Genomic DNA, 12,676 nt, shown 5'->3' on the forward strand with positions numbered 1-12,676 from the left:
CTAATTTATCTGGACCAGATTTGGCATTGCTTGCTTAGAGCCGCATGTATGTTCCAAGCGGGTCTTAAATACTCTGAAAGCAGTAATGTCTAGACTATGAACTGAGGATAATTACATGTCCAGCAATGAATAGAATGAGTTTGAAGACAATCTTTGTTCAAGCTGAATTGCTCAACTTACATAGATAAGGCATTTGCCCCTGCTTCTTCCTGTTACATCCCATTTTTAGCAAAAGAGAGTATTGTAAACTGAGCAAGTATGCAGCTGTTAATAGTCTGATTCAGAGACAGAATATACAGATGTTAAATGGCTAACATTCCATTTTCTCAGGTCTACTATATTAATGCCTAGTGAGTTACAGAAATTGTTTTTTTAAAAGCTTAATTTCTATAATTAATAGGTGTTGTACAGGCATTTATTGTGATCACATGTTTAACATAAGTATATACTAATAAATGTTTAGATGTTAAATGTGCAAATGTAATTTTATATTCGGTTCATTTGGACACTGTATAGCTAATCAAGAAAACATATTTGGTATGTCCACAATACTGCATTACATTACACACAACTACAAGAATTGAAATTGGCATTTAAATCTTCACCCGTTGCATCACTTTGAAATGAAATTCACAGTTTATTTTGTGTACAGTGCAAACAAAAATCTGTGCAACACTTTTGTAAAATCAAACCTTAAAAATAATTTCACGTGGCAGTTTTTGTTTGCAGCAGTGCACTGCAGGCTGAAGGCTTTTGTACAGTTCAGAAAGCACATTCCACAGGATCCAGCAGTTGTCAGTTGCCTGTAGGGGTCATTTGAATTCTTAAAAAGGATCATAGTAACATCTAGGCAATTCACCAGTTTGTCTTTGTGTCAGAGACTTCGCTTTAGAAAAATATTTAATGAAGGACACAGTCAAATGTAAAAAGTCAGACATTAAAGGTTACTTTTTAATGACGAGGGATTGCTGCGTTAGGGAGAGAAATATTGCAATGACATTAGGTACATTTTTATTTTCTAGCTTTTTAAAAGTAGAGTTTTGTTTAACCATTGATACAACCTACAGCATTTAGTTGTGGAGTCTTCACTTGATCCTCTGGTTCTTTTTATACAGATGTCAAGGCAGAAAATATACTCAAGACGCCAGTGTGATTAGTATCATAGCAGGTGCAATGTCATCAAATGCACTGTTAAATATTTCTGTGACTATGCAAATATTTCCTTTGATTTTTTAAAACAGATAATACATAGACCTACATAATGGAAAGACAATGACTACAGTGTTCTTTTAAAAAAAAAAAGGCTTACTTTTTAAAGGTTGCAACATTGTTTTACCTGCATCTTGAACTATGGTTGAATTGCAACTATCCACATTATAATTTCTGATTTTTTACAATCACATAACTGCAGTATACTACAATAAAATGATAATGTTTTGTCTTTTTAAATCTCTTGATGAATTTGCATTTCATTTAGGAATACTTCACTATGACATTTTGTAGATCAGTGAACTATATAAACTACCAGAGAGGCTTAGCCAGTTTTATCTTAAAGATTTTTGCCACAGTTACAGTATTTATAAAAACTAAAATGATTAGGCATTAACATGGCCTGTTCAGATTTGATTGAATTCTTCTCCTAAAAAAATGTGGACACAGCACATGAACGTGCATTTTGTGGGTGATTTTGGGTTGTGCTGCTCCCCTGTTTCAGCCTATACTGCAGATACTCCCAATGCTCCATTGTAACTTTCTTAGTCTGAAACATAATTATTTCTTTAAACTCTCAGGTTGTTTTGTTTACTGTGTTTACTGTAACTGGCCTTTCCATTTCCCAACTGTTTTGGCAGTCAACCATATTTATTGTATTCTGCTTCCCTTTGGCAATCCTTTTGGTGACACATACCATTTAGTGGTACCCATGTCTGATTGGATTATTATTATTATTTTTTTAAATACACACAGTCCATTTTTCATCTGATTATGCACACTTTTTTATATTGTTTTAGCAATAAAACATGATAAAAAAAAGGAATACTGTGCTGACATTTTTTTCTCTTAGCCATTGTATAACTGAATATTTCATACCCCTGTGACCCTGGAATAAATTGTATTTGTTTGTTTTGTAATGCTACTTATCTTTGTCTTTTTTTAGTTTGAGGATCAGTTATAAAGAGTCAGTTATGCATCTGCAATTGCGTTTTTATAAAGGATGGTATGAACAATATTAAATAGTTAAAGGCAGGCGCTCTGTTATAGTTCTGACGTTCAGAATTGTTTTCAGATTTTCAGGGAAAGACACTTTGGTTTTGTGTATAAGAAAAGAAGGGAGGGTTCACCACACGTATGTGCTATGGGGCTTCAGTAATTCCAACAAAAAGTCAGGAGCATGTGTAAGCATTTCCTGAGGGTGTGTTAAGTACTTCAAGTTTAAACATGAGTGTCTTGGTTCAGTCCTGTGTTTGTTTGGTACAGTTACTTTTAATGTATTGCTCATACCACATGTTTCCGAGAATATAAACTGGGTAATTATTGCTCATATATTTTCTTTCAGATATGGCAAAAGGTAAAACGGCATAGATTTCTTGTGGAAAGGGAAATACTCACTATACAATGTACAGAATTGTTTTCCCCATTTATAAGTAATTGAAAAAGATATTCTCAGGATTGATCATCTGAGATCAAGCATCTTGTTTCTAAAGGTAATTTAGCCAAGACTGTATTTTTGCCCATCACTGAATTAAATTAGAACGTCAGCATTGTCATACCCACCCTTAAAAATGTAGAGTGTAGGGAAGTGAGTAGAGTAGACAGGTCCTCGGTTTATTGTCCCATCATAAGAAAGAACATCGGCTATCAGCCCAGAGGGAAGATTACACCACCACCTTGTTCAGCAATTCAGGTACTGACCAGGCCTAGCAGCTTCGGGTTTATGGCTGCAGGCATCATTATCTAGATGTCATAATATTTGTGTTGAAGGCCTACAGCATATTTCTACTGAAAGTATAAGAACAGACAACAGCCATAGAACTGCTCAGCAAAGTCTGTAGGGTTTCTGGTTGGCAGTAGAAATTACTTTTTTTTTTTTTTTTTTTAAACTGCTTATAAGAAACAATCGCAGTATTTGTGGTTTATCGTTTTTAAACATACACAGATTTGCACTTAAACTGGGGGAAAAAAAACTTCACTCACTGACATTCGAACCAAGACATGTATCTCAAAATCACATTGTTCTGGCAAGTGTTAGGTGGATTTATGTACCCCACAGAATTCTGTATCCCCACATGATTCCTTGCCTGTGCAGAGGCAGTTTTTTCAAAGATCGTTGGACATGCATGAGCCATATTTCAATGCCTGAGCCTGACTGTGCTCTCAAGCACTGCCATTTGAGTTGTGCTGCAGTGTGCAACAAATATGGTAAAGAAGGCAAAATAAAACAGAAAATGATTTTCAGTGATTTTCTAGATATACAGCACATTCAGTCTCCTGCGTTGCTCAATAATACATGGAATGCTTGATTTTAAAGTAACCTTTTATATTTTTTTCTTTTTAAAACACATTTTATTACATGTGAATACTGTTCAGAAACTTCAACTGTTCACGTCCAACAGCCTTTGAAAAATGCAGCTATGTCAGCATGAAATCATCCAGAAAACTACCATATGTAGCCTAACACCTGAATTTATTTGTATGACAAAACCTAGGCGATTTCTCTGCTGTAGAGAAAAGGGCATTTTCTTTCAAAACCCACCCGATCAAAAAAACATTATTGCCGATTTTGCGTGCAGTGAACTAACGCATTTGACTACACAACAGGTATTTTTGTTTTTTACTGTTTATTTTCGTGGACTATTGTGGAGCTACTGTTAGTGAACAAGTGTGTGAGCAAAAGTTATTCAACTTCATATGGTGTTCCTTGTTTGTTTGAACTGTTGCCTTTTTATTCAGTAAGTCAAGAAAAGCCGTTGCCGAGCTGTGCTACATGGATTTAACCTAGGCTTCATTTTTTTTTTCGGTTTCCGGTTTTATTTTGAAATGTATTTAGCACATCCCCTACAGTGTAATTTTCTGTTATTCATTCATAATAACTTCAAATTGAGAATTATACCTGTTGTAAGAGGGTAGAGGGCTAATTATAAATTCTATAATGTATAGAGGTGTGTGTGTGTGTGTGTGTGTGTGTGTGTGTGTGTGTGTGTGTGTGTGTGTGTGTGTGTGTGTGTGTGTGTGTGTGTGTGTGTGTGTGTGTGTGTGTGTGTGTGTGTGTGTGTGTGTGTGTGTGTGTGTGATTGCTTGTTTGTTTGTTCAGGGGTACGGGGCCCGCTAGTTTATGCTTGCCTAGGACCCAGCGATGGGTTTATCCGGCCCTGGTTATAATGGGTCACAATTGAGCCTTATTTAAACTTTCGTTAAGGCAAAGTTATTATAACAAAGCTATTCACGTAACAAGTGTTACAGGAGAACATTGCCTTGTATAGTATATTAGATAGTTTAATATGCTTTTATTAATTTTTATTTATTAAGTTTTATTGGTAAAAACTGTAGATGTAGTACTTGGAATTATCTTGTGTAGAAATGCCAGAAGAATCAGGGTGGGGTGGTATTATTTATCATGGGAAAACTGTAAAATAAGGCACAGGGGAGTCAAACTATGCATTTTACCCCCCCCCCCCCCCCCCCCCCCCACACACTTTTACACACCCCCCATTATTCTCTGTTATACACTATTATTCTGTGTTTTGTTGCAGTTTTGCCTTTTAAATGGTTTAAAATATTATTAGAAAAACATTCTGAAGACGCCAGAAGTCCGACATTGATAAAAAAAAATAAAACACAATTAAACGCACACTACACAAACATTGGTTTGACCCATTGTCTGCACTGTACTATTTACAAGAGCTAATGCTAGCAGCATTGTGACTGCAACAGGAGATGCTGACCAGTTTGTGGAGACTAAAACTATGATTAATTAAATACCAGCTCGGTAGTTGTTAGTTTTAGTTTGTTTTAATTCTGTATTAATTAAATGTATATGAATTGAACAAAAGGCAAGAGAGAGCCAAACGGAAATGTATTTTTTTTTAAAAAGGAAGTTGGTAGGGTCATGTTATTGCGGGGCCATGAACAGGTTAAGTTCAACACCAACTAAATAAAATTTTGCTGTTATTCAAAATAAAAAAAAAGTTTTTGCTTTAGTGAAGTAAGCTAGAATGTTGTTGTTTTTCATTAAAAACATGTTCTTTATTGAAATTTAATTTTCAGCTTTAATATTGAAGCTTGATGTGTACTGCTCAAAATCATACCAATTAGGAATTTTTTTGCATCGTTTTTAGTTTTTCTAAGTCAGATAAGCTTATCTGTGTTTAAAAAATGACAAAAGAGTCGCAGTCTTTCTTTCGCAGTATCATCTTACTTTAAAGGCACGTAATGGAAATCATAAGCTAATGCAAATGTTTTTGCTAGTATTACTCTCCCCATCATTCTGTGCACAGTTAGCCTTTGTTAAAGATAACAATGTACCCGATCCGAAGCAAGTGCAAAACTTGCCCCAATATTTAAAGTAAAAAAATATATAAATATTTATAAACTAGCGTAAATGACTTGGTTAACACTTTCCTTTAATAAACTACACATAGGAATTCTAGGTGTAGCACTGTGCAGAGATGCCATTGGTACTGGTTGTGCCATTCTGTGCTACTTGCATGTGTTTGTAATTAAGGCATGTTCAGTAAGTAAATGTATAAAATTTTATGCTGAAACACCTATGCAATTTTGTCAGTTTGCAATTCTAAAACCGTAACTTCGCAACAGCAAGGTCTGCCTGATTTCAGGTGGAGGTGATCAATAAACAGACAGACACTTATAATCCAGGTGCAATGTTGTTTTAATGGTTTTTATTTCCAATGGCCTGATAGCAAAACAACAGTAAATAATAACAATGGTAATGCAGCAATACAGCGGTGTGGATTGCTTATTTGTAATCCGCGGGTTGGCCCCAAAATAACAGTCCTGTTTTTAGTTCACCCACATGTAACCTTTACACAGGCACAAACACCAGTCCACAGTGTGTGCTCTAGTGCTCATGGTGAATACAGTTATTTAGTGACAACAAAAGGGCAGTGTTGGCTCCGGACTGTGTTAGCCGTCCAAACAATTACAAACCAGTATTTATTAACGACAGACAAACAAAACACTCACGTTTCACAGCACAGGTTCTTCTGGTCATTTTTAACGTAAGCATTCACAAAGGAACAGATCACATCACTACATCCGCTTTTTGTAATGTCACCCATGACCTTTCCGGGTCATTGGTTTCGTGTACCATAGCTCTGCCCCCTTTCTAGATGGCTGACTTCCACCTAACCCTGGGAATACACTGTCGTGACATTTAGTCCAGGGTGTTCTGTTCCCTTTACACAGCAAGAATCATTCGATCTCTGTCACTCTAGTTTATTCATGTGATGCATGAATAAAAACAAATACATTTTGTTAAAAAAAAAAAAAAAAAAAACAGAATACAGCAAAGGTAAAGTAACTTGTTTCTTGTTAACATTGCAGGGGGTTTTGAGTCGCACAAGTTCAACAATATATGACAGGCAAAAGCAGCTGAAAGGCTGAGTGTTTTGGATAGAGAGTTAACTAAACATGAATAAAGAGCCTGGGAAGAAGAAGAAAAAGCAGAAATGTATTAATGGAACTTAAAACATAAAATAATGACATTCCCAGAACCCACTGGGTGGAAATCAATTACTGGTTGAGCTATGGCCCAAAATTTTAAGAAACTAGCTGTTTGACGAGATACAATGAACATTTTTTGTTTGTTTTTAATAATGGTAATATTCTGTGGGTACAGGTACATTAACTGGACTGTATGTACATGTGTACCTACAATGTTACATTATTTAATACATGTACATAAAACAAAATAATATGATCATGGAAAATCCATGTTGTTAATGTATGTAGTTACAGCCTAAAGATCACAGAATTCTGTGCAAAGTGCCTGTAGTAAATACAAATGAATGGTAAAAATGACTACATACAGTTGTTGTACCTGTATTGTGAAATATATCTGGAAATTAATTTAATTGATTTGGAGAAACACACAGTACTTTCCTTTCTACAAAGTTAAAAGGACGGTATACTACAGATCTTTTATTCAGACAATATTTTTTCACTCACCTTCCTTATCTTCCCAGGAGTAACTTCCCCCAGGTGGAGCTCTGAATAACAAAGACATAAGGTAGGTTTAGGTTAAAAAGGATTATAGTAAAGCTGTTTTTGGAGATTAATATTTTTTAAATGCACCAGTTTCTGAAATTATTATTTAAGTATGCCAATTGCACCATTCAGCCTATTTATATATGGCACCTGGGTTGTACGTATCATTATGCCCAGGGCTGCCAAGCCTTCATGGGCCCAGGGGAATTTTTAGTATGTGGGCAACGCCACCTTATCACGAGTGATTACTTGATGATCAAATGAAGTGGCAGCTTCAGTGATAAAGACAATAGATTGCAATTACATATTGTCTTGCAGTGTGTTTATAATAGGCCTACTAGCCTATTGTTTTGAATGATATTATGAGAGGATTATGTATAGATGTTGTAAGGTTCTGTAGCAGTAGTCACATTTGATGCTGGTTTTGTTTCTGTATTCTTTGCTGATCTGTAATTTTTTTTAAAAAGCAAACATTTTCCTTTCAAGGGTCCAAACCCCTACAGTACAGAAGAGAAATAACATTAACCCTTTGCAGTCGTATGTCAGACCAGGTCCGACATTACAATTTGCCCTTTCTAGTCCGATGTCGGACGCTGTATGACATCATCAGAAAGACGTAAAGCACAGGTCTCTAGTCGTTTTTTCTCCGGAAAAAGCAGAGAAAACCTTTCAATGGCCGAGTGAGACCGATAGGAGCCAAATGACGCCGAAAAAAGGCCCCATGCACCACAGAGATAACACAGACACAAACAAATGAGATAACTGCTTCCACATCCAGCGCTCAGAGAATTTTAACTAAAAACTACTGTAAAATGCTTCTGTAGAGCAAGATTGAGGCATAATGTGACAGTGCAAGTCATACCCACACACAGCCAACGTTTCTCTATATATTTCAAATATTGAATTTCAAATAAATGAAGTGTTTTGACAGTGCCTGCCTAGACTACCACAGAAGTACATTGGTTCAGTATACAATTCTATAGAGTCTGTAGTGTAGTGTAGCGCAATGCAAATGATCCTGTTGAGGGCTGGCGTTACTTTTGTTTTCTTTTAAATTTTGAAATGTTTGGTATTTATTGACTAGAATGTATTTATTTATTTGTCTATTTATTTATTTATTTATTTATTTTTGCCTTGTCCATGCCCCCTGCCACCTCGCCCCCTGGTGTGTTTTTGTAATTTTTATAATACAACAGCATAGTTGGTTTTACAGTGAAGAAAACTGCATAGTTTTATATTGTTTTAAAGACCAAAATGCTCAAAATTGTTCTAAACTTGCATATAGGGCCTGATTTTTGATGAAGGGGCAACACGTGTTTGCCCGATTTTGATGAAGAAGCTTGGGACAAATGGGAGCACACTGTCTTTGCCCTGCAATGCGATTTTGAGGACGTACTTTGCCCTGTCCTTTTAAGTCTGTTCGTGTCAGTGGTTGGCATAACTTTCAGGGTGTGGTCAAATTGCATGTTGGCTTTGTGCGATTTTGATGACTGCACAGATAGGGGTGACTATCTCAAACTAACCAGGTTAGGGGAGGCTTATTGGAAATGCAGGCGCTGTCAATCCCATTATGAAACACAACACATAGGGGGAGCGGTGCAATCCAGTGCAAACATAAAGCACAAACTCCACGTATATTCTGTGTACGTCTATAATTTCACCAAAACTAAATGTATTGTTGGGATGTTTGTGATTTGTTAACTGATACAAATTCTGTTACAGAAGATTATCTATGTACTTACAATAATTTATAGGGCACAGGTTGATTTATGTATTTATTCATTATTTTATTTTATATGTAAAGAACTTTTTAAAAAATAAAAAGTGCTGTATCTGGTGCCTTATGTTCAAAAGCATGGACATAGCTAATGTTGCTGTTTCTGAAAATGTTTTCAATTTCAACATACACATCTCATCTTAAGCATAACCACAGAACCAAGATAAACAAAGAAACAAACTAAATGTTTGTGTTTTTCTTTACAGAAAAAAAGAAAAAAACATGGGATTGATGTTGCCATAGCAAAAGGCTGTAGAGTGAGAAGAGGCAGACACACTGAAGCCAAATTGTGGTGGTAAGTAAACAAAACAAACAAACAAAAAAAAGAAAAAAAATATTTATTTATTTATTTAAAATAGTAAATGTTTTGCATGGGACCCTGTGCATAAAATTTGAGCTTATCATGCGTATTTTAGTTATTTAAAGTTAAAGATCCATTTGTTGTGTGGTTTATTGTACACATGTGTTTGTTTAAAAAAGAACTTCTAGAAGTATTCTTTTTTCTTTTAAAATAACCTATTACATTTTTAAAAGGTTGAACATCCCTGTTTCCATCCTGACACCAGTCATTGTGTTTGTATATTTATTCATCTGTCCCAATACCTCTTTGAAGGGAGTGTATTTCCAGCTCATTTGTTTACAAAATGGTAAAGGGAAGACTGTCGACCACTTGCTGAATAGTAGTCCTGGCTACTGTGGGCTTGTGCTGAACGTTGCATGCCATCAGCTTTACAGATACTTCCTTTAGAGACCTGTGTGATAATAGGAGTATTTTGTCACTAAGGCAGGGAAAAGGGTATAAAGTATCTCTGCAAAAGAAATGTGTTTATTTTCTGATTGTGATGCCCCATTATTTCAAATGGGTTAAACGCACATTATTTTAGAACAGTTATTCAATATTGAATTGTATCAAAGAATGTGTTGTGTTTGAAAATTTTATAAATATCTTTTTTTTAACAAGTTTTTTTTTTATTTGTGCTTTGGCAATTATACTGCAATTTTTTTTTTTTTTTACTGACCCAGTAGCACAGAACTTTAAATGTGAGTAATTTATACATCAAGCAGTTAGGGAAGCCGTTTGTTTGCTTTATTGTAGAGGCTCAAATATATTTTATAAAATGGCTTGGATAAATTAAATGCTGTGATTATCTGAAAAAAGATATTATTATTATTATTATTATTTAAATTGATTATTTGTTTATTTAGGAGATGCCTTACAGGTGACTAGGGTGTGTGAACTGTGCACCAGCTGCAGAGTCACTTACAATAACATCTCACCTGAAAGATGGTTAAGTGATTTGCTCAGGGTCACACAGTGAGTCAGTGGCTGAGTTGGGATTTGAACCGGGGACCTCCTAGTTACACCCCTTTTTCTTTAACCACTGGACCACAATGCTTCCTGCCTAGGGGTGAATCACCTCTGAAGATCAAAGTGCACTGGGTCAACAGCTTAAAACACCACCATACTGGCAGTTAAGGACTAAGCATTTTTACATCTCTTTTTTAACACTTAGTGATCCATTTATTCAGCGCTTGTCAGGCGCGTCAGGTCCAATTTATTTTCGCATGCGCTGTTTATTTTACACATGCTGTTTAAAATTTTTTTTTTTCAGAGGAAAACAGGTTTAAAAGGCACTGCATTGCAAAGGACACGCAGTACTGCATCTCCAGCCAAGCCCCACCCCTCATTCGCTGTATTTTTCACATACCTCTTCATAGTCGTGCATACTGATAAATCCTCTCCTGTTCACTCGTTTTATCACCAAACTCCTCAGTAATGCGATCCAAGTCATTGTTTTATTAGTGTACACCTTAAAAAGCTCTGCAAATGTCTGTGATATTCTTTGAGCGCTGGATGCGGAAGCAGCTATCTTCTTTGTTTGTGTCCGTGTTATCTCTGGTGCAGAAGCTATGTGTATTGCTCAGATACATCCCCCCTTTTTTTCGGCTTCATTCGGCTCCTATTGATCTCACTCGGCCATTGAAAGGTTTTTCGGCTTTTTCTGGAGAAAAAACGACTAAAGTCCTGTGCTTGACGTCTTTTTGATGATGTCGGACAGGGTCAGACATCGGCTTGAAAAGGGAAAATTGTAATGTCGGACCTGGTCCGACATAGGACCGCAAAGGGTTAAAGACAAACAGAAATTAAATAGAATTGTAAAAAAATGTAATGGTAATCAATTGACGTGAATTTGTTTTCTTTGCCACGTTTAAAAAAATCTTTAAAATAGCCTTTGACACCGCACGAAATTGTTCAATCAATGCCGGTATAATACTGTCATAACCTTTTCACACAGTCAGATGGATAAGATGGATGAATACAACTTTCAAACCTGTCGGTCACCGTCCCTTCTATTTGTGATATCACCTCCCATCAGCCCGTAAAGTTAACAATTCCTTAACTTATTCCAGACTCCAATTACTACCTCGTTCTTGATTAGTCATTGTATTTGAAAAACACGAAAGCATGTAATACTGACGACAAAAATACCCAACATGTCTGATATACATGCAGGCACGTGGGATGCTGGCTTTCAATCCACACCCACTATAGTGCTTCAGTGCCAGCATAGCATTTCACACAGGAGTTAAGACGGTTCAGTTAAGATGGTTCACCTCGCAAGGTGGTTCAGAGACGGCATAAAATATGATGGCTTTGTGATAATATAGACAATTCACACAGACCAAAATGCAGCATCAATTCCGGTTCTGAGCCTTCATAACTCGTCTGTGTGAAAGGGGTATATGTTGTACATTATTTCCTTTGCTGTCTCCCACAACACAGTCTTGGCCACAGTCACATTCTTCTGGGGTGTTTGTGTGTCTAGGAATTATTGCTTTAAATCACGAACAAGCCTTCTACTGTAATTGTAATCTCATTTTTAAATCTCACAAGCAGAGTCTCCAATAGAAATGTAGAACTTGCTGCCATTCAGTAATTGGGATGGGTTAATGTAATCAAAACAAATCAATGGTAGATATGAGTCAGGAAGGAGAGACATTGCCCAACTGCATGGGAAGGTAGTTGTCTTTTGTAGTGTTGTGTGTTTTATTTTGTTTATTTATTTTTTAAAATGGGAAAGTGGTGAAGTCAACGTGAATTGAGTAACCATTTGCAGTGTTTTCCCGGTGTTTATTGCTTACACTAGTTTTATATTTTTTGTATTGGGGGGTATGGGTGTTTATCAGTTTTTATTGATTTAAATCGAAAATTAGAAGCCCTAATTTATAATCTAAGTAATCTAACCTAAGTAATCTGCATTGCTACGGCCAATTTTCAGAACTGCATAGCAGTGCATTTCCTGAAAAGTACTGCAGACAGGTTGTAAGGAAAACTGTCCTGACCTGTGCATGTAAATGTTCGCTTTTGTGTACAAGGTACCTGAACTGAAGAACAGCTACATGTAGGTATATATATATATATTTTTTTTTGTATTAAGTTTATTATTTAGTCTACTAGAAATACCCATGACGTGACATGGTCCACCGCTGGTAATTTAAAGCTTTACAGACACAGCACACGACCCTGAGATTAATAGTGTTGAAAAAATATAGAAGAAATACACTCAATTTTAATATTCTAAATGCCTCCAAATTAACTATTTCAGCTGAGATAATGAAGCCTGAAGGCTACTAAACTACACATGGAATTCCGAGCAAACCGCATCACTCAAGGAA

General features: G+C 36.0%; 1 protein-coding gene across 6 annotated transcripts in view; it reads left to right on the plus strand.

The window, feature by feature from the left end:
- Window positions 1-12,676, plus strand: part of foxp2 (forkhead box P2) — a 147,157-nt gene that overhangs the window by 11,126 nt on the left and 123,355 nt on the right. For 5 of the 6 annotated variants that reach the window (XM_041254524.1, XM_041254521.1, XM_041254526.1 and 2 more), the window contains exons 2-3: window positions 7,200-7,243; window positions 9,205-9,293. The gene's annotated coding sequence lies outside the window, so the exon portion shown is untranslated. The remainder of the gene's footprint in view (window positions 1-7,199; window positions 7,244-9,204; window positions 9,294-12,676) is intronic. The other variant, XM_041254522.1, reaches the window with a different exon arrangement.

Source organism: Polyodon spathula, chromosome 7 (genome assembly GCF_017654505.1).
Source record: "Polyodon spathula isolate WHYD16114869_AA chromosome 7, ASM1765450v1, whole genome shotgun sequence".
Classification (NCBI taxonomy): Eukaryota; Metazoa; Chordata; class Actinopteri; order Acipenseriformes; family Polyodontidae; genus Polyodon; species Polyodon spathula.